Here is a 25,464-nt window from a genome sequence, read left to right as displayed (position 1 = left end):
TCCTGGTATGTAAGAGTGTCAGGCAATTGGTTCTTAAATCCATGCTCTCAATCACTGCTGTATGGCTACAACCACCTTTTAGGGGCAAGTCAGTGTTTTGTCCTTTTCCTGGGTTTCTTTTGTCATATTTCTTATTAAGCCACAAGGGACTCAGTGATTTCCTACTATATTAATAATGCCAGTGGCTGCTTTTTAGTGAGTACACTGTGCTAAATAACTGTTTTGTTATCTCTTTTTAAACTTTGGCACCCATAAAGTAAATGTTTTTATTATTTCTTTGATCGTTTTTCACTCTAAGACTACAGGTTAGAAAACTGAGGTTATAGAACTAATCTGAGAGCATGTGTGGATGATGGAGATTAGTGTCAATCCCAAGTCTCTGTGCTTGGATATGGACTAGGATATGATTTAATTACTATTTAAATCTTGATGTTCACTCTGTCTTCCCAGTTCTCTCTGAACACCATATTTATAATGTAGTTTTTGGATTTTCCTTGTGTTAAGAAACCCTGGGGTGCCTTTCTGTCACATTTGCTCTTCTGTTCTGGTTTTAATTCTAAACCCTGAACCACCACTGACTTTCCATTGCTGCTGCTCTTCTCCCAAGGAACTCACAACTTGTGGCTAGTGTCTCTCTTGAGGTAGTCACGTTATCTGCCTTTTGATTATTACATAGCTCATTTTTTTGAAACTGTCTTGATTAAAGGGGCTATTTATTTCCACTAGGGAATTTCATTGTTTCAGGTCAGAAGTGGTTTTTTGTTTGTTTGTTTTATCAAACTGCTACCTTTACTCTGGGAAATAAGAACACACTTTCCCTCTAATAGTTTCTATTTTTCTATTATAAACCATTCCCTAAATGCAGAAAAGCATCTGTTTTTACTGCTCCCCACATATGGATTGTGCGTTTATGATTTTGGAATGCTTCAGTAGATCTCAAATATTAATACTAAAACCCATAAGGATGAAAAAACACAGTCTAGATGTTTGCCTTCTTACTGGCATGGATGGGTTACATGGATCTTAGGGCACCAGTACATATTGAATCAAAGATACCAGCTAGCTTACAACTCAGTCGAAATACTAATTTGTTTTGTTCTGTATTTCTAGAATGTAGTTAGAAAAAAATGTGTTGGGGTAAAAGGCAAATATGTTATTTCATAGAGATATAACTATAACCAAGTCAAGTAAATACAACCAAAAATTACACACACACACACACACACACACACACACACACACACAATTTTAAAATGATACACAGTTACATTTGTGTTTCCTCAAATTGATCAAAAGGATTATTTTAAACATAAAGATATTGTAGATAGCTTTTAAAATATAGCTTATAAAAATGTGTTTCTTAGACTTCTTTCATAACCTATTAGAACCCACTATCACTCCTAACTGCTTTATTGGGCAGGTGTAAAATATTCCCGTAGCTGTTATATGAAGCTTCTGTCTTTTCTCCCATTTACTCTACTTGCGGTGAGCCATTTCTTGGGATGAAGAAGTGGGAGAGGCTTTAAAAATTACTTAGGTTGAAAATGGCTCATTTTCAGTATTTTACAAAATGACTCTTAATTGGGACCTGATAGGATATGTGTGTTTTAGTAACTGACAAGGACTGGAATCCAACATTTAGTGGGAAGACCATTGAGTATTGGAATACTCAAATCCTAGAGTCCCCTCTGTTACTTAATAACTGTATGATGTAAGGCTTCTCATTCTAATCTTTCTCATGTTCCTTCTATCTGAAATGGAGTTCAAAACACCTGCCAGATCTAACTTTGAAATTTATTCTCAAGAGCAAGTGAGATGTGAGTGATAGAGGTATATAAATAGCAAATGTGATACTCTGATTTTGTTTCTGGATTTGATTTATATTGGAACTCTGAAAGTCACGCAACCTCTCCCCCCAAAGTAAGAGTATTCACTGTCCCCAACTACTTATCTTTGATTGATCTAAAGTCCTCATATAGTCTACAAGTATGTTGAATTAATTGCTTGAATATTATACTGTTCCTTAAGTATTTAAAATAAATACCACCAGAAAATCTTGACAACTTAAAAAATATTGCATACTTTATAGAGTATCTAAAACTTTTCTTGCATTTTAGTAAAAAAATAAGTCAGATTTTTTATATGAGGTTTTGATATAAATCCACACATCAACTTGGAAGGCATGGTTTTAATGCAGCTACTGTACATTTTCTTCACGCTTATTTGTAATGCCTTTAGTCATTGTTAGGTCTATTAGTCAGAAATTTCAAATCTATAATGTGCTGTCATTTTTTATAATTATTTTTTAAGACACTGACATATAATTTAGTGTGTTGATATTCGGTTTTATTCACAGATTTCTCCTTCTGTTCTTTTGCAAATCAATGTGGATAATCTCAAAATAACAGTGACTCTCTTACTCTAAGCATTTTAGATGTGTCATCATATTAATTTTTTGCCCTTTACTATTTCCATTAATTAATTTTGCCCTTTAACTTTTGCTGATCAATGTGGACTAAATTGTAATTGCAACATTTCTATGAAATAGTACCAAATTAAGGCTGATAGTGGCATGCTGTGAGTTAGTGAGGGATATTAACATTTTTGAATTTGGTAAGTTGATTTAAAACGAGGTAGACTTAGAACCAACTTCTGATTTATTTTTAAATTGTAAGTGTGAGAATTTTGAATATTACATTATGATTAAAATATTTTGCAGTGTCAGTTAAATACTAAGGGTTTGGAAACATGTGGCTTTACATGATCTCTATTCCATTTACTGTCATTACAAAGTTAAAATATACAGTGAGGTGAGGAAGAGATTTAGTATCTCATGAATATGTGAATATCTATATTAATTTCCATATATGGATTGAAATATTGTTTTTAATATAGATTACTCAATTTGGGGGCACTTGGATGGGGGCACATGTCAGTAGAGCATGTGTCTCTTGAACTTGGGGTTGTGGGTTCAAGCTCCATGTTGAGTGTAGAGCTTATTTAAAAAAATAGATTGATTGCCCAGTAAAGTTGATTATTTATTCATTAAGCAAACATATAATCATTACATATTCTGCACCAGATAATGTACCAGATAGTGAGGGTAGAGGATGAATAAAATTTGTTCCTTCTCCAAAAGTACTCAGATTCTAGTGGAGGAGATGAACACATAGTCATATGTGTACAGTAATATTAGTGCCACATTGGAGGATATACATTGGGTACTATGGAAACACAGAGTTCGTATTTTCAGATTTAGGGAGGGCTTTCTGGAACCCCTAATGCCACTAAGATCTCTCTTCAAAAAAGTCTGGAATATAATTATAAATTGGATACATGGACATGTAACAATAATAAAATGATTTAGAAGATTTGTAGTCAAAGAAACAGAATCATTCTATTCAATAGCTAATTTGCTTCCTATGGGCAAGCTCTTTAAAATATTTTGGTTTCCATTTCTTTGGTGGTTCCTCCACATTACTAAATTATATGACTAGATCTCGTTGGTGTCTTTTAGTGTTACTTATCATTTTATTACTGCTATGGGTTACTTTTGTGATAATAAATAATGACCTGACACATTGTTAAGAGGTCATAGTATCACCTCTATGGTTTCTTTCATCTTTTGACCTTTATCACTCTCCACCACTTATCAACTTCCCTATTATTTTTATTTCATTATGATTGTTATTTGTAATTTGATATGAGACGTAACCAAGTTTTGCACTCTTTCTGCATTAATTGACTCTGAAAGTTTACATTTCTATGACAATGCTGGGTCAGGTACTGTGCTATTATGAAATAGATTCTCTTTTAACTATCAATTTTTAAAAAAACATCCAAAGATATATTTTCTCCACATTTGAGTCATGGCTTTTTACACAGCTCTATCTCCACCCACCCCCATGCTTTGGGTTAGCAGTTGACTTTTCTTGTTTTAAAAAAGGTAATATGCATTTTCACGTATTCCCGCATATCTTCTCAAACTGAGATCTTTTCCCAAATGTCTTCCTCTTGGAACCATAGAGAATCCCACTCTTGTCTGAATCAGTTGCTTTCTAGGACTGAGGTATAGCCTCTCTCTAGTCATTTACTCTAGTGCTTTCCTGGGTGGAATCTGTAGTTTCTAAACCCCATCTCTCCTCTTCCTCTTTCTCTCTCTCTTTTTGTCATTTATTTTTCTAGTCAACATCATAAAGTAACTAAGAAAAAGTATGTGGTAAGTACATATCATATAGGCAAACCCTTTATTCTGCTCTCACGTTGTGTGTGTGTGAGTGAGTGAGAGAGAGACAGAGAGAGGTGGAGAGATTGGACTGGGTACAACATTCTAGAGTCAAAAAATTTTCTCTGTAAAGTAGAAGACATTGATCTATCTTCTTAGCATTCAATGTTGGTGATAAGTCTAAATCAACCCATTCTCACTTTTTTTTAAAGATAACTTGTTTTTAATTTTTGAAGCTCTTATGATCTTCTCTAGGTAGAGATCTTAATTACAATAATTCAGCCTGCCATTTTGTACTTTAAGAGCTCATATCTTTCAACTCAGAGGAACTGGTCTGTTATCTCTCCATTAGTGGTAAGCATTATTATATCATGAGGGCCTTATAGATACATTTATTGAGAACTTCAGACTTTATCTTACAGGCATTGAGTGTTTTAATTGAGAAAGTAGTATGATTATGTGAGGGAGATATATTTATGGATTAGAGGTAGGGAGGAAAGTTAGAAGACTTTTGTGAGGATCTGATCTAAAGGAGAAAGATCACAGTGAAGATGAAGAAGTAAAGAGATGTATAGAAGAAATTTCCAACATTGATTAAAAATATCAAGGCAAGAAGTGTTAAGAATCCAAACAAAATAAATTCAATACAAAAGAAAACAAAAAGTATACCTATGCAAATGGTGATAAAACTTCTGAAAACCACAAATAAAAAGAAAATCTTAAAGGCAGTTAGAAAAAAAAAAGACATATTACTTTTCAAGGACCTAATAAAGACAAGATAAGATTATCAGCCATTTTCTCTAAAAAGAAAAAAACAACAGTGGAAGCAAGAAAATAATGGAGTGATAATCTTTGAAATGTTAAAATAAATGTGTCATAGCTTATAATTAAAATCTATTTCTACTTTTCTTTTGTTTAATTTTTGTTTAATTTTGTTTAATTTGCTATGCAAATGGGGATGCCACTGTTCATTAAGACAATATTTTCCTGGAATAGTGTGCAGTTCTGCAAAATTATAAGAGAAGAAAGATTTCAGAGCAGAAATAACATTTACTTGAATTCAGGAGGTTTGGAGATTTCTGTGAAAAGTCATAAATTAAAGAAGGTAATGGGTTAGGTAGAGCAGCTAAGGGATTTAAATGCTCACCATTTAGTATGTTCTAAATGGTTAAGAGTCATGTATGATCTCGAAGCAAGAGTCAACACTTTTTTAAAAGATTTATTTATTTGAGAGAGAGAGCAGGGGGAGGGATAGAGGAAGAGGGAGATGAGCAGACTTCCCACATGACCTGGGGTTCATGACCTGAGACAAAATCAAGAGTCATAACTTAACTGACTGAGTCACCCAAGAGTCAAACTTTAAAAAAAAACCCTTATGCTCTAATGTTTAATAATTTCTAAGTCCCTTTTTCATGATCATAAGATAGTTATCATAAGAAAGTTGACTCAGATTAACTGAGGAAATATTTTTAAAACACACTAAGGCCAATAATATAATGAAATGAAAATTATGAAAAGAAGGCTATGTACAATATAGGGTTTATAAGGAGATAGGTCAGAGTGGGTGTTTTCAAGAACTGTTAGAAAGTAAATATGAAAATAATATGCAATTTTATATCCAGGCAGATATTATGAAAACAAAATTGAGAGACGTACAACATATTGATTAAAGGTATGGGCACTAGAGTTAACCTAAGTGAAAATGGCAACTTTTCCAATTATTAGCTGTGTAATATTTGGAAGTTTCTTAACCTATCTGAATTTCAGTTTCTGTATCTATAAAACCTTTTAAATATTGTGGCATAAAATTCTAAGTATTCTTCGAATGTTAGCTGTTATGATAATGGAAAGTTGGCAATGCAAGGCTAGTGTATTCGTAGTAATTATATAATACCTTTTCCTGGCTTTTGGTATTTGGCTTAGGCAAAGGAAGTGCCTGAAGAACTTTACCTTCTATATAACAATGAAAGAGTGAAAACAAATAAACAAAATTATTGAATTCCCGCTGAATGGTAGGAATTGTGTGGGCATTCCACATATATAATTTTCTTTAACCTAAAAATGAGTTTATAATGTAGGTATTATTTTTGTTATTTTACAGATGAGGAAGCTAGCTTAGAGATGTTAAGTATCCTACATTATTGTCAATTTAATAAAATGATTTCTATCAATGAGAAAGTGGAGTAAATTTTAGGAAGACTGATTTCCTGGCATGAATCCTAGAAAAAACATAGTAGGTAGTTAAATACCACATAATACTGATTCCTACCTATAGATATAATCACACATCTGTTAACAGTGCTGTGTCCCTCCTGTCTATGGCTGATTATTTAGTCTATCCGTTGATTTCTTTTATTTTTACTATCATTATTTGCTATCATTATTAGAGTCAATTCTAAACAGAATTGAAAAGTAGATAAGTTATATCTTTTCATCCTAAGAAATACCTTTCCTTTCTGCTTTTTTAAAAAAAAGATATTATTTATTTATTTGACAGAGAGAGAGAGAGAGAGAGAGAGGCAGTGAGAGAGAACACAAGCAGGGGAAGTTGGAGAGGAAGAAGCAGGCTTCCCGCTGAGTAGAGAGCTGGATGCGGGGCTGGATCCCAGGACCCTGGGATCATGACCTGAGCCGAAGGCAGCCACTTAAGGACTGAGCCACCCAGGCACCCCTCCTTTCTTTCAGTAAAACTATTTTTATTCTTTTATTTTAATTTATTTTTATATTTTTCAAAGATTTTATTTTATTTTTATGAGTAAAATACATAAATTTAATTTATATTTATAATATGAGTTGGTTCACAAAATTATATATAGAAAGAAGTCCTAGGATTTTCTAACAGTAAAGTGGAGACCCAGCAATCTTGTGGTATAATTCAGTCCAAGTTCAGTGGTCAGAACCAGGTGCATAGAGCAAATTTACCCTTCCTTTGCTTTTTTATTCTATGTAGGCCCTCAGTGTATTGGATGATGCCCTCCTCAATTGATGAGGGGGATCTTCTTTGCCTTTGCTCAGTTTACTGATCAAATGCTAATTTCTTCCAGAGGCACCCTCACAGACATACCCATAAATAATGTTTTGCCAGGTATCTGGGCATCCATTAGCTCAATCAAATTGACACATAAAATTAACCATCACAAGTCCACCCCTGTCAACTTGGTATTTGTATGCAACTTCTTAAATGATACTTAAATTCCAAATAAGACATTAACAAGGTCATAATTCCACTTTACATGATGTAACAATTCTGTATGTAACTGAAAATGATGAATCTCTTCTCCGGAAGAGGAAGTAAAGTCTTTGAGTGATATATACTCTTCTCAAAACCGTAACTTAAATACCATGAAATAAAATTAAGAATACTTATATACTGATATAAAATCAAGAAATTATATGTTACATGACAAAGAAATATGAGAGGAAAGAAAACAAGGTTATTTGATTAATAGGTGCTTATATACACAGAAACTTATTTATAATAATACTAGAAAGAAATTCCCATGACCATTGTGTTCCTTGTTTCTGATGCTGGTCATATGGTCATAACTAGTATTTATAACTACTTTTTTCTACTACCCATTCTGCATTCCCTTTGCTTTCAGTGAATACCTCAGTTGGTCATGGTTCTTTACTGGTAGGGTGACCCAAACCTTCATTCCTGAAGGATCTGGGCTATTCATAATCCTACTTGGAATAGCTTGTAATTTTCCATTGACCTTAATCACAAGCATGATAATACTAAGAGATGCCCTAAAGAATCTCCTGTATTTTAGGCATGCTCTTCCTTACCTCTATTGTGGAGCAGTGGTCCAATTTCCCCTTGGTTATAGAGATCACAGGGAGATTAAATATCTGACCAAAGGAACTCAAGTAACCATGGCACCAGAGATGTTCATTATGAGCTTGTAACTGTCAGGCTCACCAAAACATACATTTTAGCAGCTCCAGCAAAATTATTCTTTTTAAAAAAATTTAAATTTAAAAAATTGATGGTATTTTGATAGGGATTGCATTAAATGTATAGATTGCTTTAGGTAGCATAGACATTTTCACAATATTTGTTCTTCCAATCCATGAGCCGTGGGACATTTTTCCATTTCTTTCTGTCTTCCTCAATTTCTTTCATGAGTACTTTATAGTTTTCTAAGTTTAGATTCTTTGCCTCTTTGGTTAGGTTTATTCCTAGGTATCTTATGGTTTGGGGTGCAATTGTAAATGGGATTGACTCCTTAATTTCTCTTTCTTCTCTCTTGTTGTTGGTCTATTGAAATGCAACTGATTTCTGTGCATTGACTTTATATCCTGACACTTTACTGAATTCCTGTACAAGTTCTAACAGATTTGGAGTGGAGTCTTTTCGGTTTTCCACATAAAGTATCTGATCATCTGCAAAGAGTGATAGTTGGACTTCTTCTTTGCTGATTTGGATGCCTTTAATTTCTTTTCGTTGTCTGATTGCTGAGGCTGGGACTTCTAGTACTATGTTGAATAGCAGTGGTGATAAAGGACATCCCTACTATATTTCTGACCTTAGCGGAAAAACTCTTAGTTTTTCTCCATTGAGAATGATACTCACTGTGGGTGTTTCACAGATGGCTTTGCTGATATTGAGTACCCTCTATCCCTACACTTTGAAGGGTTTTGATCAAGAAAGGATGCTGTACTTTGTCAAATGCTTTTTCAGCATCTACTGAGAGTATCATATGGTTCTTGTTCTTTCTTTTATTAATGTATTGTATCACATTGATTGATTTGTGGATGTTGAACCAACCTTGTAGCCCAGGAATAAATCCCACTTGGTTGTGGTGAATAATCCTTTTAATGTACTGTTGGATCCTATTGGCTAGTATTTTGGTAAGAATTTTCCCATCTGTGTTCGTGAAGGATATTGGTCTGTTATTCTCTTTTTTGATGGGGTCTTTGTCTGGTTTTGGGGTCAAGGTAATGCTGGCCTCATAAAATGAGTTTGGCAGGTTTCCTTCCATTTCTATTTTTTGGAACCATTTCAGGAGAATAGGTATTAATTCTTCTTTAAATGTTTGGTACAATTTTCCTGGGAAGCTGTCTGGCCCTGGGCTCTTGTTTGTTGGGAGATTTTTCATGACTGTTTCAATCTCCTTACTGGTTATGGGTCTGTTCAGGTTTTCTATTTCTTCCTGGTTCAGTTGTGGTAGTTTATATGTCTCCAGGAATGCATCCGTTTCTTCCAGTTTGTCAAATTTGCTGGTGTAGAGTTGCTCATAATATGTTCTTATAATTGTTTATATTTCTTTGGTGTTGGTTGTGATCTCTCCTCTTTCATTCATGGTTTTACTTATTTGGGTCCTTTCTCTTTGATAAGTCTGGCCAGGGGTTTATCAATCTCATTAATTCTTTTAAAGAACCAGCTCCTAGTTTTATTGATTTGTTCTACTGTTCTTTTGGTTTCTATTTCATTGATTTCTGCTCTGATTTTTATTATTTCTCTTCTCCTGCTGGGTATGGGCTTTCTTTGCTGTTCTTTTTCCAGCTCCTTTAGGTTTAGGGTTAGGTTGTGTATTTGAGACCTTTCTTGTTTTTTTGAGAAAGGCTTGTATCACTATATATTTTCCTCTCAGGACTGCCTTTGCTGTGTCCCACCAATTTTTTTTAAGTTAAATTTATTTATTTTCAGCATAACAGTATTCATTATTTTTTCACCCCACTCAGTGCTCCATGCAATCTGTGCCCTCAATAATACCCACCACCTGGTACCCCAACCTCCCATCCCCCTGCCACTTCAAACCCCTCAGATTGTTTTTCAGAGTCTATAGTCTCTCATGATTCACCTCCCCTTCCAATTTCCCCCAACTCCCTTCTCCTCTCTAACTCCCCATGTCCTCCATGCTATTTGTTATGCTCCACAAATAAGTGAAACCATATGATAATTGATTCTCTCTGCTTGACTTATTTCACTTAGCATAATATATGAACAGAGACTTCTCCAATGAAGACATACAAATGACTATCAGACACATGAAAAAATGTTCACCATCACTACCCCTCAGGGAGATTCAAATTAAAACCACATTGAGATATCACCTTACACCAGTTAGAATGGCCAAAATTAACAAGACAGGAAACAACATGTGTTGGAGGGGATGTGGAGAAAGGGGAACCCTCTTACACTGTTGTGGGAATGCAAGTTGGTGCAGCCTCTTTGGAGAACACTGTGGAGATTCCTCAAGAAATTAAAAATAGAACTTCCCTATGACCCTGCAATTGCACTCCTGGGTATTTACCCCAAAGATACAGATGTAGCGAAAAGAAGGGCCATCTGTACCCCAATGTTTATAGCAGCAATGGCCACAGTTGCCAAACTATGGAAAGAACCAAGATGCCCTTCAACGGACGAATGGATAAGGAAAATGTGGTCCATATACACTATGGAGTATTATGCCTCCATCAGAAAGGATGAATACCCAACTTTTGTGGCAACATGGACGGGACTGGAAGAGAATATGCTGTGTTCCACCAATTTTGAACACCCATGTTTTCATTATTATTTGTTTCCATGAATTTTTTCAATTCTTCTTTAATTTCCTGGTTGACCCATTCATTCTTTAGTAGGATGCTCTTTAGCTTCCATGTATTTGAGTTCTTTCCAACTTTCCTCTTGTGATTGAGTTCTAGCTTCAGAGCATTGTGGTCTGAAAATATGCAGGGAATCATCCCAGTCTTTTGGTACCAGTTGAGACCTAATTTGTGACTCAGGATGTGATCTATTCTGGAGAATGTTCCATGTGCACTAGAGAAGAATGTGTATTCTGTTGCTTTGGGATGGAATTTTCTGAATATATCTGTGATGACCATCTGGTCCAGTGTGTCATTTAAGGCCTTTATTTCCTTGTTGATCTTTTCCTTGGATGATCTGTCTATTTCAGTGAGGGGCAGTGTTAAAATTGCCTACTATTATTGCATTATTGTCAATGTGTTTCTTTGATTTTGTTATTAACTGGTTTATATAGTTGACTGGTCCTATGTTAGGGGCATAGATATTTAAAATTGTTAGACATTCTTGTTGGACAGACCCTTTGAGTATTATATATGTCCTTCTTAATCTCTTATTATAGTCCTTGGCTTAAAATCGAATTGATCTGATATAAGGATTGCCACCCCAGCTTTCTTTTGATGTCCATTAGCATGGTAAATTGTTTTTCACCCCCTCACTTTAAATCTGGGGGTGTCTTTGGGTCTAAAATGAGTTTCTTGTAGACAGCATATTGATGGGTTTTATTTTTTCATCCATTCTGATACCCTGTGTCATTTGATTGGGGGCATTTAGCCCATTACATTCAGGGTAACTATTGAGAGATATGAATTTAGTGCCATTGTATTGCCTGTAAGGTGACTGTTACTGAATATTGTCTCTGTTCCTTTCTGGTCTACTACTTTTAGGCTCTCTCTTTACTTAGAGGACCCCTTTCAATATTTCCTGTAGGGCTGGTTTGCTGTTTATAAATTCTTTTAATTTTTGTTTGTCCTGGAAGCTTATCTCTCCTTCTATTTTCAATGATAGCCTAGTTGGATATAATATTCTTGGCTGCATGTTTTTCTCATTTAGTGCTCTGAATATATCATGCCAGTTCTTTCTGACCTGCCAGGTCTCTGTGGATAAGTCTGCTGCCAATCTAATATTCTTACCATTGTATGTTACATTGTATGTTCTTGTTCAGACTGCTTTCAGGATTTTCTCTTTGTTACTAAGACTTATAAGTTTCACTATTAGATGATGGGGTGTGGACCTATTCTTATGGATTTTGAGGGGGGTTCTCTGCACCTCCTGTATTTTGATGCTTGTTCCCTTTGCCGTATTAGGGAAATTCTCTACAATAATTTGCTTCAATATACCTTCTTCCCCTCTATCTCTTTCTTCTTCTGGAATCCCAAATTATTCTAATATTGTTTTGTCTTATGGTATCACTTATCTCTCAAATTCTCTCCTTGTGGTCCACTAGTTTTTTGTCCCTCTTTTGCTCAGCTTCTTTATTCTCCATCATTTGATCTTCTATATCACTAATTCTCTCTTCTGCCTCATTTATCCTAGCAGTAAGAGCCTCCATTTTTTATTGCACCTCATTAATAGCTTTTTTGATTTCAGCTTGGTTAGATTTTAGTTCTTTTATTTCTTCAGAAAGGGCTTTTATTTCTCCAGACACGGTTTCTGTAATATCTTCCATGTCTTTTTTGAGCCCAGCTAGCATCTTGAGAGTCATCCTCTGAATTCCTGATCTGACATATTACCAATGTCCGTATTGATTAGGTCCCTAGCCTTCAGTAATGCCTCTTCTTCTCTTTTTTGTGGTGAGTTTTTCTGCCTTGTCATTTTATCCAGATAAGAATATATGAACGAGAGGCACCTGGGTGGCTCAGTGGGTTAAAGCCTCTGCCTTCGGCTTAAGTCATGATCCCAGCATCCTGGGATCGAGCCCCGCATCGGGTTCTCTGCTCAACAAGGGAGCCTGCTTCCCTTCCTCTCTCTGCCTGCCTCTCTCCCTACTTGTGATCTCTGTCAAATAAATAAATAAAATCTTAAATATATGTATATGTATACATATATATATATGAATGAGAGAATAAAATACTAAAAAGTTGGCAAAGACCCCAGAAAAATGTACACTAACCAAATTAGAAGAGACCCCAATTTGGGGGGAGAGGAAAGTGGGTAAAAAGAAGTTTAAAAAGAAATTTTAAAAAGTATATATTAAAGTGGTGAATAGAACAGAGCCACCCATTTGATTTTGGGTGTATTTTGGTCTCTTAGAAGAAACTACCTCCCAAAATTTTTTAAAGAAAGAAGGACTAATATATACAAAAATAAGGGTAAACACAATGAAGGGATGGAATATGACTATAAAGAGGAAATTTTTTAAAAAATTCTAAAAAAAAAGGAATTGGTAGGATAAGTTGGTTGGAAAAAGAAAGAAAAGAAAGTGGGGAGAATTTGCTCAGTCTGGAGACTAGAACAAAGCTCTGCGCTAGATTTAGGGTATATTTTGATCTATTAGAAGAAATTATATCCCAAAAATTTTTTAGAAGAAAAAACTCTATATGTATATAAAAAATAAGGTTATATACAATGAAGGATAAAATATGACTATAATAATGAAGGTTTAAAAAGAGTTTTTTTTTTAAGAAAGGTATTGTTAAGATAAACTAGCTAAAAAATATTTAAAAAGGAAAGAGGAGAAGTTAAAAAAATTAGAATAAGAAAAAAATAAAATTAACAAAATTTAATTAACTTTGTCTGAGTAAATAATCATGGGGAGAAAGCCATGAATTCCATGCTTTGCTTTCCCTCCTCTGGAATTCCGCTATTCTCCTTGATCAGTGAGCTTGGTTTTGGCTGATCCTCTGGGGGAGGGGCCTGTTGCAGTGATTCTCAAACGTCTTTGCTAGAGCCGAAGTTGCGCCACCTGGCCAGGGACTGGGCTTGAGTAATCTGCTCCGTTTGGTTCACTCTCAGAGATTTGGTTGCCTGAGCACTTTCCGTATAGCTCTGGAGGTCAGAAATGAAGATGGTGGCCTCTTAGTCTCCAGCCTGGAGGAGCTGAGAGCTTGGGGCTCCACTCCTCAGTGTGCCCTTGGAGAAAAGTGCTCAATCACCCCCATCTCACTGGTCTCTGGCCACAATCCAAGCTCACCCAGTCTGTGACCGAGTGTTTTTGTCTCTGGCACACAGCCCCATTTGGAGTCTCCAAACCCAGCAGATTCCTACTTCCAGAGAAGGAAGGTGAGTCTCCCTGGATCTGCCACTTGTGGGGTCCCTTCTCAAAAAGCAGTGGTCCAACTGTGCCACAGATCACAGTTTAAGGTAAACCGGAGCTGAGAGCTCACTCCTCGGCTCTGTCTCTGTAGCCAGCTTCCCTGTTCTAATAACCGTGAGCTCTGCTGCACTCAGACACCCCCGTTTTTTCTGTGACCATGCGGGACCTGAGACCACACTGTCCCCGCAAGGGCTCCACCCACCCCTTAGCCTCTGGAGCAATGTCCCTCAGTGGAGCAGAGGTTTTTTGTTTTTTTTTTTTTAATTAATTTTTTATTTTTTATAAACATATATTTTTATCCCCAGGGGTACAGGTCTGTGAATCACCAGGTTTACACACTTCACAGCACTCACCAAAGCACATACCCTCCCCAATGTCCATAATCCCACCCCCTTCTCCCAAACCCCCTCCCCCCAGCAACCCTCAGTTTGTTTTGTGGAGCAGAGTTTTAAAAGTTCAAATTTTGTGCTCCATTGCTCAACCACCTGCTGGGAGCCAGCCCCTCCCCCTGCTGTCTATCTTCCCATTGCTTTGGATTCACTTCTTCACACATCCTACCTTTCAAAAAGTGGTCAATTTTCTGTTTCTAGAATTGCTGTTCTTCTACTCTTTGATCTCCCGTTGGGCTTGTAGGTGTTCGGAATGGTTTGATAACTATCTAGCTGAACTCCTGTGACCTGATATCATCTCAGTCTGCTACTCCTCCACCATCTTGACTCTCCTCTAAAGATTTTATTTTTAAGTGAAAATAAAATGTGGGAAAAATCCAATGTGGGGCTTGAACTTACAACTCTAAGATCAAGAGTTGCTCACTCCACCGACAGAACCTGCCAGATGCCTCAGTAAATACTATTTTTAAAAGAACATCTGAAATCACTTACAACTAGATGTAAATTCAGTTTGTTTTTCCTACTCCTCAGAAGATTATCTCAAATCTTATCTATGCTTTATCAGACATTTTATTCTATTAAAAGAAGTCTAGGCCTTTTTGCATAAGCAAGGATTACTTTGAGAAGTTGGGAAGTGATCTTTTCAGGAATTCCTGAAGTATAATAAATTGGGTTGGAATTAATTCACCTATATATCAAACAAACCCTAAGATACAACAGAAATCTAAACTGGCTATTAATATCTTCTTGTTGAAAATTATTTAAATGATTTAAAAAAATCAAATGTTACTTTATAATAAGCCTTTACTTTTTTGGTCACCAGACTATACCCTAAAGCAATGCAGAAGTTTCAAGTTTTTATATAAAGTCAAATCATGAAACTTAATTGTATGCCACTGAATTTAGGTATTATTACTATATTTGGGTTGTATTAGTGCAGTTGGCTTTTAGCTTTTACTTAATATATGAATGCCTTGCTACTCTCAGTTAGAGTCAGGCTTATGTTGATCAAGAATAATTGGGGCAGCTGTCAGTAGAGCATGTGACTCTTGATCTTAGGGTCATGAGTTCAAGCTCCATGTTAGGCATAGAAGTTACTTTTAAAAAATGAAGAAAAGTACTCATGCTGGTATTTCTAAGATAGCTTCCATGATTAGGAAATACTGGTATCTACAAGTTAGGGTTTGAGTAGGGTGCTATAACAAAGAGAACCATGATTCAGTAAGCTAAATAAAATATAACTTGATTTCTCTTTTACATAACAGTTCTAACTGAGTGGCTCAGCTCTATTCTATGAAGTTATTCAGAGATCCAGGTTCTTTCCCCTGTTGCCCTGTCATCCCCTAGAGCTGCCATCCTCTGCATGGTAGAGGAAGGGTCTTTGTAAATCTCAACTGATAATAAGGAGAAAGACAACATGGTAGGTGTAGAGTCATGGTCCCAAGACTTAGGTCCATAAGAGGCATGTATTGCATTATATTCTATGGAGAAAAAGAGTCATAGGACTTCATTATGAAAAGGAGCTGGAAAATTCTGTTTAGTTCTGGGTCTAGGCTTAAAGAGAAAATAGACTTTGATAGACAACTAACAGTTTTTGGTGTGTGGTGTTTCTGTTGATCATGGTAAGGTTTCCTTATTATAGGCAGCTTTTTTTTTCCTAAAAAGGGCAAAATTGATACAATTTTTTTATGGACCCTTAAACTGGAGAAATAATACCACCTTTATTTTTCTGCAGACTGTGTGCATTACTACATCCTGACTATAATGGTGAGAAATTATAATCTTTCTTTGAATAGGATCATTTCTAGTCTTTTTAAAAAAAAACTTATTTGATCTCAGAAGAATATGAAGCAATATTAAAAATTGTGATTTACCTATGTCTTGTGAATCTTTTTCTAGTTCTTTTTATTTAGAGGGAAAAAAGCCATCTTCTATTACTAGCTCTGCAATGAAATATAAATTATTTTTTTTAAAGATTTTATTTATTTATTTGACAGATCACAAGTAGGCAGAGAGGCAGGCAGAGAGAGAGAAGGGAGGAAGCAGGTTCCCCGCTGAGCAGAGAGCCTGACGCGTGGCTCGAACCCAGGATCTTGAGATCATGACCTGAACTGAAGGCAGAGGCTTTAACCTACTGAGCCACCCAGGCGCCCCTTTTTTAAAAAAGATTTTATTTGTTTATTTGACAGGCAGAGATCACAGGTAGGCAGAGAGGCAGGCGGGGGGCAGGGTGGAGCAGGATCCCCACCGAGCAGAGAGACCAATGTGGGGCTCCATCCCAGGAGCCTGGGATCATGACCAGAGCCAAAGGCAGGAGCTTTAACCCACTGAGCCACCCAGGTGCCCCATGTGTACTCATTTAAAATAGTTTAGAGTACAGGTAAGTTTTTTTTTTTTTTTAAGATTTTATTTATTTATTTGACAGAGATCACAAGCAGGCAGAAAGGCAGATAGAGAGGGGGAGGGGGAAGCAGGTTCCCCACTGAGCTGAGAACCCGATGTAGGGCTGGATCCCAGGACTCTGAGATCATGACCTAAGCCAGAGGCAGAGGCTTTACTCCACTGAGCCACCCAGGTGCCCCTAGAGTACACATAGCTTTTAATGAGAGGTTTACCAGGGAAATAAAACATAAGGCGTACTTTATGGTTAAAAACTCATTCTTCAAATGAGATAGGTTATTAGATACATTATAGATAGAAAGAAAAGTGAATGGTGTCCATTTGTGCAGGGTAGTGATTATTCTCTAATTTTATATTCTGACCAAATGTATGTTTTTATGTAACATGAATTTTTGTGTGTAACAAGACTCCAACAGACCCAAGAAACCCCTCATTACCCATTATCATCTCCACTTACTAGTGTATGCTTAAATTCTCAATTAGAAATTGCTTGTTTTGGTTGAAGTGGTTGCCTTGCTAAAACTCAACTATCTCTGGGAAATTAACTCTTTAAGCCCTATAATCATTTTATATTTTATTTTGGCTGAATTTGTTCTTGAGTTTCTTGAGGTTTCACTTTGATATGAGCAAGCAGGATGCTTGAAGTAGCTGTGAGCAAGTCCACTGATTAGGGAAGTGGCCACAAAAAAGATTTTTTGCTTGAAAGGTGAGTTTAATTTGTGGAATTGTTCTTCACGGAGGGTCCTTTGAGTTCTAACTGATTTTTAAAGGATAAACTAGAGATGATCATTCCCACTAAAAGAATTTATTATGTGCAAAAGGCATGCAACATTCCTGAATTTTTAGTCCTCACTTTTTAGAAAATTATTTTAGAATATTTTAGAATATTCTAGATATCTTAGAGTATTCTAATATTGTAGAATATTTTAGAAAATTATTATTGATAATTTAATGAGAAAAGAAAAAAACAACCTCATGGACAAAATCATAGTGAACTGACAATATTATGATTTAATTTTCATTAATCATGCTAAAAGTTTTGATGAAGAGATTTTTAAAATTTATAAAGCATGTTAATGATAAAATATATTAATGATAAGTCCAAAAGATTGGTGAAATAGGATTTAAGTATATACTTTTGTTAATAAGAATATTGATTGATTGTGGATATTCTGAGGTTATCAATCAAATGTTAACATTTATTTTCAGCCCTGAGCTTAAAAAAAAAAAATTGCTGATAAGATGGCTTGGTGATGAGGGAGGAGCTTTCCCCCTAAATGGACAAAAAATAGTAACTGCCTCTTGTGAGATTTTCTGAATGTTTTGAGATTTTCTGAATGAGCTTTCCCCCTAACTGGACAAAAAATAGTAACTGCCTCTTTTGAGATTTTCTGAATGTTTCTGAATGTAAAAAAAAAAGAAAGTTTAAAATTTGTGTTGGGTAATTCTCACTTTAAATTGGAAAATTGGATTCAAGACATTGTCATAATTGCCAATAACTGTTCTGTGTGAATCCTCGGAACTCTAGTTTTAGATTTAGATCTAACTGATAATTGCATTGTCAACTCTGGTAAAGTGATGGGTCATGTTTTATTAACATTTCTGTACCTAGTTTCTGGTGTGTGTAGTAACCAAAAAGTAAATGTTCAATGGATATCCAATACTTCCTTAATAGATTAAAATTCGATATTAATTCATAAGTAATTATTGATTTATTTCTTATTTGCTATGTACTAAAGAAGAGCCAGAGATGAATAAAACAAATGGTCCAGTTAACAGAGGAGAGATGAGACAAGTGTGAATATAACTATAATATTAAGTGGGGTAATGTGAGTATCCTGAGATAAATGTAAACAATATATAATAGAGGTGTAAAGGGCAGAGAGCTTGAACAGAGTTTGGAGACAGGGTGGCCTTCAGGAGAATGTGATATTTAAGGCTGAACCTTGAAAGGTGGTCATGTAGCTGTGTGGTGGATTGGAAGGGTAGTCATGGCAGAGAATATATTTTATATAAAATATCAGTGCAAATCAGACTGTTATCCACCTCTGAATGGCCATAGCTATTCTACAGCCATTGGGTCACAATATGTATTAATAATTTCATATTAAGGTTGTTACCCTCATTCTCTCCACTAAAGTATAAACTTTTTAAGGGCTGTTTATATGTTGGTACATCTTGTATCCTATGTTAAATCTATGAATGCTCTGAGACAAAAATATTTTAAAAATTTACTTTGCAACTTTCAAATTACCAAGGATTTTATAGTTTCACTATTTTTAAAAAAGATTTTATTTATGTATTTGAGAGTGAAAGAGCGAGAAAGAGTGAGAGACAGCACACAAGCAGGAGCAGAGGGAGGGGGAGAAGGAGAAGTAGACCCCCTGCTGAGCAGGGAGTTTGACACAGGGCTTGATCTCAGGACCCTAGGGTCATGACCTGAACCTAAGGTAGACACTTAACCCACTGAGATTCCTTAGTTTCACCATTTGTTCTAGATTTACTTGTTGACAACCAAAATAGCTCCTCAAATATGATACATAATCATTCATTTCTAGAACAACAGGTAAGGGCTAAAGCACTGGAATTAGGACTGCCATTTTTAAATTACTGGTTTAACTACTTACCAGCAGTGGAATTGTGGCAATTTATTAACCACAGAGGATTCTGGTTTTGTCAACTAGAAAAGAGAATGGTAATCATATTTATCGTCCAGGGCTCTGTGATAGATTAAAGATGGCCATAAATACGTTGCCACCCCTTCCTTTGAGAGGGGAAGTCCAGTTTTCATCTCTTTGAGCGTGAGTTGGCCTTTGTGATGCTCTTAATGAATAGACTGCAAAGGAAGTGAGATTCTGGGACTTTTGAGGCTGGATCTAACGCTCTGCAACTTTTGCTCATCCCCCTTTGAATTCTTGCTCTTGGAAATCTCTCTCTCAGAGTCCTTAGCCAATCATACAAGAAATTTGATTACCCTGAGGCAGCCATGTTGGAGATACCATGTGTAGGTGCTCTGGTTACCAGTACCTGTTGAACTCAAGCTTCCCAGCCATTCCGGCCAGGGCACCTGACATGTGTGTTAAGCCTCTGGCACCCTTCAGAACAGTCCATCTCCCAACTGAATGCCATATAGTGACCTCGGCTGACTCCATGTGGATTATCAGTATCACCAGTTCTAACACTATCTGACATTTTAACTTGATTTCCTTAATCATGAAATGTAATAAATGGCTGTTGCTTTAAAACACCAAGTTTTGGTTTGGATTACTAATAACAACAAAAACTAGAACAGGCTATTATGAAGATTAAAATGATTTAATGTACATAAAACACAGCACATCGCCTGGCCTATAGTAAATATTTCACAAATTTTTTTTGCTCTTATGGTATTCTTATAACATAACCACAATTATGAACTCTGTGTGTGTGTGTGTGTGTGTGTGTGTGTGTATGATTTGCAAGGATTGAGAAAATAAACACAAATGAAAGGCAATAATATGGTGCACTTTCATCTAAAATAGCCTTTGTTAAATTGTCATTCTGTAAGGAATTCTTGTTTTTTTCTGGCTAAGCATTAAATAATGAGGTTTTTTTCCTTAAGGTGCTCCCCACCAGACTTTTTCTCACATTACGCTATATCATCCATCTCAACAGCCCATCTGAATGATCTTCACTACTTCGTTAACTTCAGTTTCTATCATTTGTTAATGAAACCCAAATCTTTACTGTTAGCCAACCTATTTTTCAACTTTAGATGTGGATGTTCAGTTGCTTACTGAAAATCTTCACCTAAATGTACCATATGGCAAAACTGAACTCCTCAGCTCCTCATTCTTTCCCCTCCAATTTCCCTTGTTCGCTAACCACTCAAGTGCTTAAGTCAAAATCTGAGTTTTAAGTAAAAAATATGACCTGAGATCACAACTTAAATTTGTTACATGTTTGTTGCAGTAGGATCCTGTCTGTTGACAGTAATTGAAAAGTTTGAGGCTTTTATAACCTAGTTTGTGTACTATGATACAGGAATTTCTATTTTGTGTGAAGGAAAAATGTATATAAATAGTGAAGAACACTTTGTAAGGTATGTGATATTTGGGATGTACTAAAGAAACTACAATAGTTTAGCAAACATTGGGAATTAGACCTTTTCTATCTTTTGTTTGTTCTTCACACTCAAGCCTATAGAAGTTTGTGACTACAAGCATTCATCCAAATTTTAATTTAAAGGATGTCAAACAGCCATATAGAATTCATCTGTCTATACTTTCTTTTCTTTTTTTTTCCCTCAGTTCAAGTTTAATAGAAACAACAAAAGATCACAAGTGATGCCCCACTACAGCATATATCAGTTGACCTGCCACATAGAATAGCTCAGGCCATTCTCCCTGAAAGAAGAAAGCTGGCCTCCCCAGGCCCTGCAGGAAAGGCTGTCCTATACCACATCTGCACTGAGTCTAAAGTTGTGTGTTTTAAGCATGACCACAATAGTATAAAAGAGCTTCTGTCTTCATGGCTTTCCTCTGCAGCCAGGCCCTAAAATGGCCCAGTGCTCACTTCTGTTTGGAGAAATATTCTTTGCTTTTCCGGACATCAGGCTTCCAGCCAGCAGGGCACACTTCCCCATGCTTCTCAGTTAACTGGAAGGCTCAAGAGTCTCATCCACAGACTGGCCCCCTAGGAGACATTCACAATGACTGCTGAAGGATACATTTATCATCAGTGGTAAAGAGGTCCCTGAACAAGATGTCTCCATCACCGTCTAAGACTCCATAGTCCTGAGTGATGGTATGCTTGGGGTCTGATACCAAGGGATTGTCCTAGTCCTCCTTGTTTCTTGAGTGTTGTTGATCTGTGCCAGGCAGTAGAAATGAGAATCCGCAGAAGCACCAATCAACTTGGCAGTTGGGTTTCTTAAATTCTTCTGCCCTGTCATTGAGAGCAATGATCTCTGTGGGGGCACACAAAGGTGAAATGAAGAGGGTAAAAGAAGAGCACCGTATAGTTTCCTTTGTAGTCAGATATGCTGATGTCTTTGGACTGGCCATCTGGCATAACAACCATGGCTTTGAAGTTGGGGGCAGGTTGCCCAATTTTAACATTTCCTGAAGACATCTTACCATTGGCGCCTCTAAGAGCACTTCAAAGACCAGTCAGGAGGAAGACACTGTCTATATATTTCTTTTTTTTTTTTTTTAAGATTTTATTTATTTATTTGACAGAGAGAGATCGCAAGTAGGCAGAGAGGCAGGCAGAGAGAGAGGAAGAAGCAGGCTCCTTGCTGAGCAGAGATCCCGATGTGGGGCTTGATCCTAGGACCCTGAGATCATGACCTGAGCCGAAAGCAGAGGCTTTAATCCACTGAGCCACCCAGGCACCCCTGTCTGTATATTTTTAATCTTTGGTACTGTTAGCAGTAGCAAAGCCCATTATTTTTTCTAGTTGGCACACAATACCTTTCTTCTCTTCACAGCTTTGTCAAAAGCAGACATTATTCTACACTAGCCATGTGTCCAGTTCCACATGAATACTCAAAATCTTGAGATTTTAAATAAAATTTAATCAACTGCTTAGACTTCAGTATTTCCTGTATCCTATTGTCATTTTTAATATAATTTTTATTTGGATTTTAGTATACCTTTATAATTTATGCTACTCTGATCTTTAGTCCCCGGAAATAATTGTAGCAAACATTTCTGTGGCTTAAATTTGGAAAGTACTCTTTCTGTTGAAGATTTACCATGTATGCTACCATATTTAAAGAGTAAAGGCTTGCAGGAAAATTATACTTGTTAAGCTTGTTTTATCCAGTGGCTGCCCTGCAACTTAAAAAAATTTCACATTTGTCATGCTATTTACTCTTTAGTTTGAAAGACTTAGAACTTTAAAACTGATACTTTAATTTCATGAATGCCTTTTCTACTGCACTGGCTCAGTGAGAGAGGAAATCTTTTATGTGTATACTTTCCACTTGGGTACACTACATAAGAGTCTTTTTTCTCTCTCTTAAACAGCTTCCCTAATTGTTCACTATTGCCTTAGATGATTTCTGAAATTCCTTGACAATCAGTCTTAGGTGGGCTTGCTTTCTGAAGGTGAGACTTTCTCCTTTCACTGCCCACATTCAGACATTACCAAATCGTCTGTCGTATTTCTTTTGACTCTTTGCTTTTTCCTTTCCTTTTTTACATTGCAGTCTTTGTCTTGCCAACGCTCTTTCAGTTTAGTAGAATATTACTTTTGTGTTCCCACAATGACTTTATAAGAAAATTTATCCATTAGAGGATAGCTGTATACCTAGGATGTTCATTAACAGATTATTTTGCATAGGTTTCCTTTAGCCTGAAATCTTCACCTCAGATGGGTTCCAAATATCCTTGAGTTTCCAGAAATTCATCAGTTGTATAAGAGCATATCTGTAACAGGCTTCCAAGCATGTGCTAATGTTATCACACTAAAGGAAGAATAGTGTTTTGGCAGAGAACTTTTTAATTAGTTGCTTTAGTAAAAACAGCTACAACTCCATCTTCTACTCAGCATAGAAAATGCACTTTGGTCTTTAGGTCAGCTCATATAAGACAATTAACTGGCAGGAAATTCAGCACTCTTCACTACATGGATACAACAGTATCAGGAAAGTGTTAGAGTAACTTAAACTTTCCTAATGAGCTTCAGGTCTTTAATGAGAGGATTTTCTGTTCTTGTATGATTAATATTGCCTGTAATAGAAAGAGGACTCATGTATGTGTGTGTGAAGAAAATGTGGGGCAAAAGAGTTCAAGATAAATGACGAAGAGGAAGTAAATAAGGGGTTAATCCCTTAAAGCCCAAAGGAGATTAATTATTGATAACCAGTAACTGCCACCAGCACGAGTCATCTCTCCAAATAATTATTATAGCCTACAATAAAATAGCAACTATTTTTAAACTACCAGCAGTTTAACCATTTATTTTCTGAGTTTAGTCAACCAAGCAATCTATGCTGGCAGGCTATATAATTATGTGAAATTGTGAACCTATATCATGTGTTAAAAGATACTATTATTATTTATAATTGGTCTAAATTTTTTCTGCATAAAAACAGTCATTGTAAATCACTCAGAGTGGGTGAACTAACTCTGTGTGTGCATGTGCATGCATATTTGTGTAGGTACACAGCTTTGTGTGTGTGTGGGTATGTTTGGAAAGCCAGGAGATTAGAGGGGATGAAGAAGAGAAAATAAGAAAAAGAGACAGTCCAAAAAGAGTCAATGATGTTAAGCAAAACATTATTAGAATGTGTGGGCATACATAATCAGTTATTTGCACAAACACAAACACAGGTTTCCTTTGCTTTCTTGAAGTTCACTTCTACAAAAGACCTGAATAATACCTACTTTCACTACCCCAAAAGAAACTAGAAGGGTATTTTCCCTTCTATGCAGTGGTGATTGCTTCTACATTTCATGCAGTTTCAGCTAGTTTTCACTAGCTTTCATAGGAGCACTCTACTCCCAGAGAGCAGGGAAAACCTGCAGTTTTTGAGTTATTGGCTTTCACTAGCACTTATCCACAGAAACAGACTGCAAGATGTTAAGAAGTAGTGAGAATTTAGTGATGGGAAGTGACTAGAAGTAGCGAGAAGTAGAAGTAATGAGAAGTAGTGAGGATGTTATGGATGGTGAGAGAGGAAAGGTACAGGTAGATGGTCATCATGTTTCACTAGAGTTTAGCCATGGACATGAGCAAAAACTGGACAGAGAGTTGGTGAAGCCTAGGAAACAAGGAAGGCTTTTTAAATTCTAAAGGCTTATAGAGGTTATAGAGAAAAAGGAGTTAGAGCAGACGCAGAGGATGGAGGAGAGAATCGTTTTGTTGCTGTCGTCAGCTGCCTCTGAATGTGTGCTGGGGAGGTTTTAATTTCTGCAGGAGACATCACATTTATTTATTTAAAAAGCAGTTAAATTGGGGTACCTGGGTGGCTCAGTTAGTTAAGCATCTGCCTTCAGCTCAGGTCATGAGGGCTCTGGGATCCAGCTTTACATTGGGCTCCCTGCTCAGTGGGGAGTCTGCTTTCCCTCTACCACTCCTCTGCTTGTGCTCTCTCTCTCAAATTAAAGAAAATCTTAAAAAAAAAAAAAAAGACGTGATTCAATGGCCCACAGACAAACCTGTAAATTTCTGTATTTCAGACCCAATAGGGGAGAGGTTGGGGTCCTTGTACTGCAGCAAAACTTGGGGTGCATTCAAGCACACTGCCTGTGATGCCCATGGAATGGATGTGTTGGACCAGGGGTGGTACACAGCAAGGGACTGGATTGTGTATACAGTTTCTCTCCTTTCTTGCTATAAGTAGATACAGTACCACTTGGTCTGGTGTGCCTATTACCTATTTTCAGCAAACCTGAATATTGCACTAGTTTCTTTCCTGAGTGTCACTTATCTGCCTTTTAAACTTGGCTGCACTCATATCATATTCTATGAACCACCTGGTGAACAGTGAAACAAAGTTTCCCCTTCTCAAGCTTCAGTGAGAATTGTGCCACCATTTGGAGGTAGAGAAGAATTGCAAGTCATAAATCATCCATTAATACTGATTATCATTAAGAATAGATGTTTCAGGTCTATCACCTTATTGCGGCTTCTGTTTTTCTTAGGTCACAGAACGTTGGTCAACCCAGCATCAGCT

At 36.4% G+C, this 25,464-nt stretch overlaps 1 pseudogene; it reads right to left on the bottom strand.

Annotated features, from left to right (window-relative positions):
- Nucleotides 1-21,349: 21,349 nt before the first annotated feature.
- LOC116591225 lies at nucleotides 21,350-21,911 on the bottom strand (annotated as a pseudogene).
- Between the last annotated feature and the right edge of the window lie 3,553 nt (nucleotides 21,912-25,464).

The sequence above is a fragment of the Mustela erminea genome, chromosome 5 (genome assembly GCF_009829155.1).
Source record: "Mustela erminea isolate mMusErm1 chromosome 5, mMusErm1.Pri, whole genome shotgun sequence".
NCBI classification, from domain to species: Eukaryota; Metazoa; Chordata; class Mammalia; order Carnivora; family Mustelidae; genus Mustela; species Mustela erminea.
This window is presented reverse-complemented; position numbering and strand designations above follow the sequence as displayed.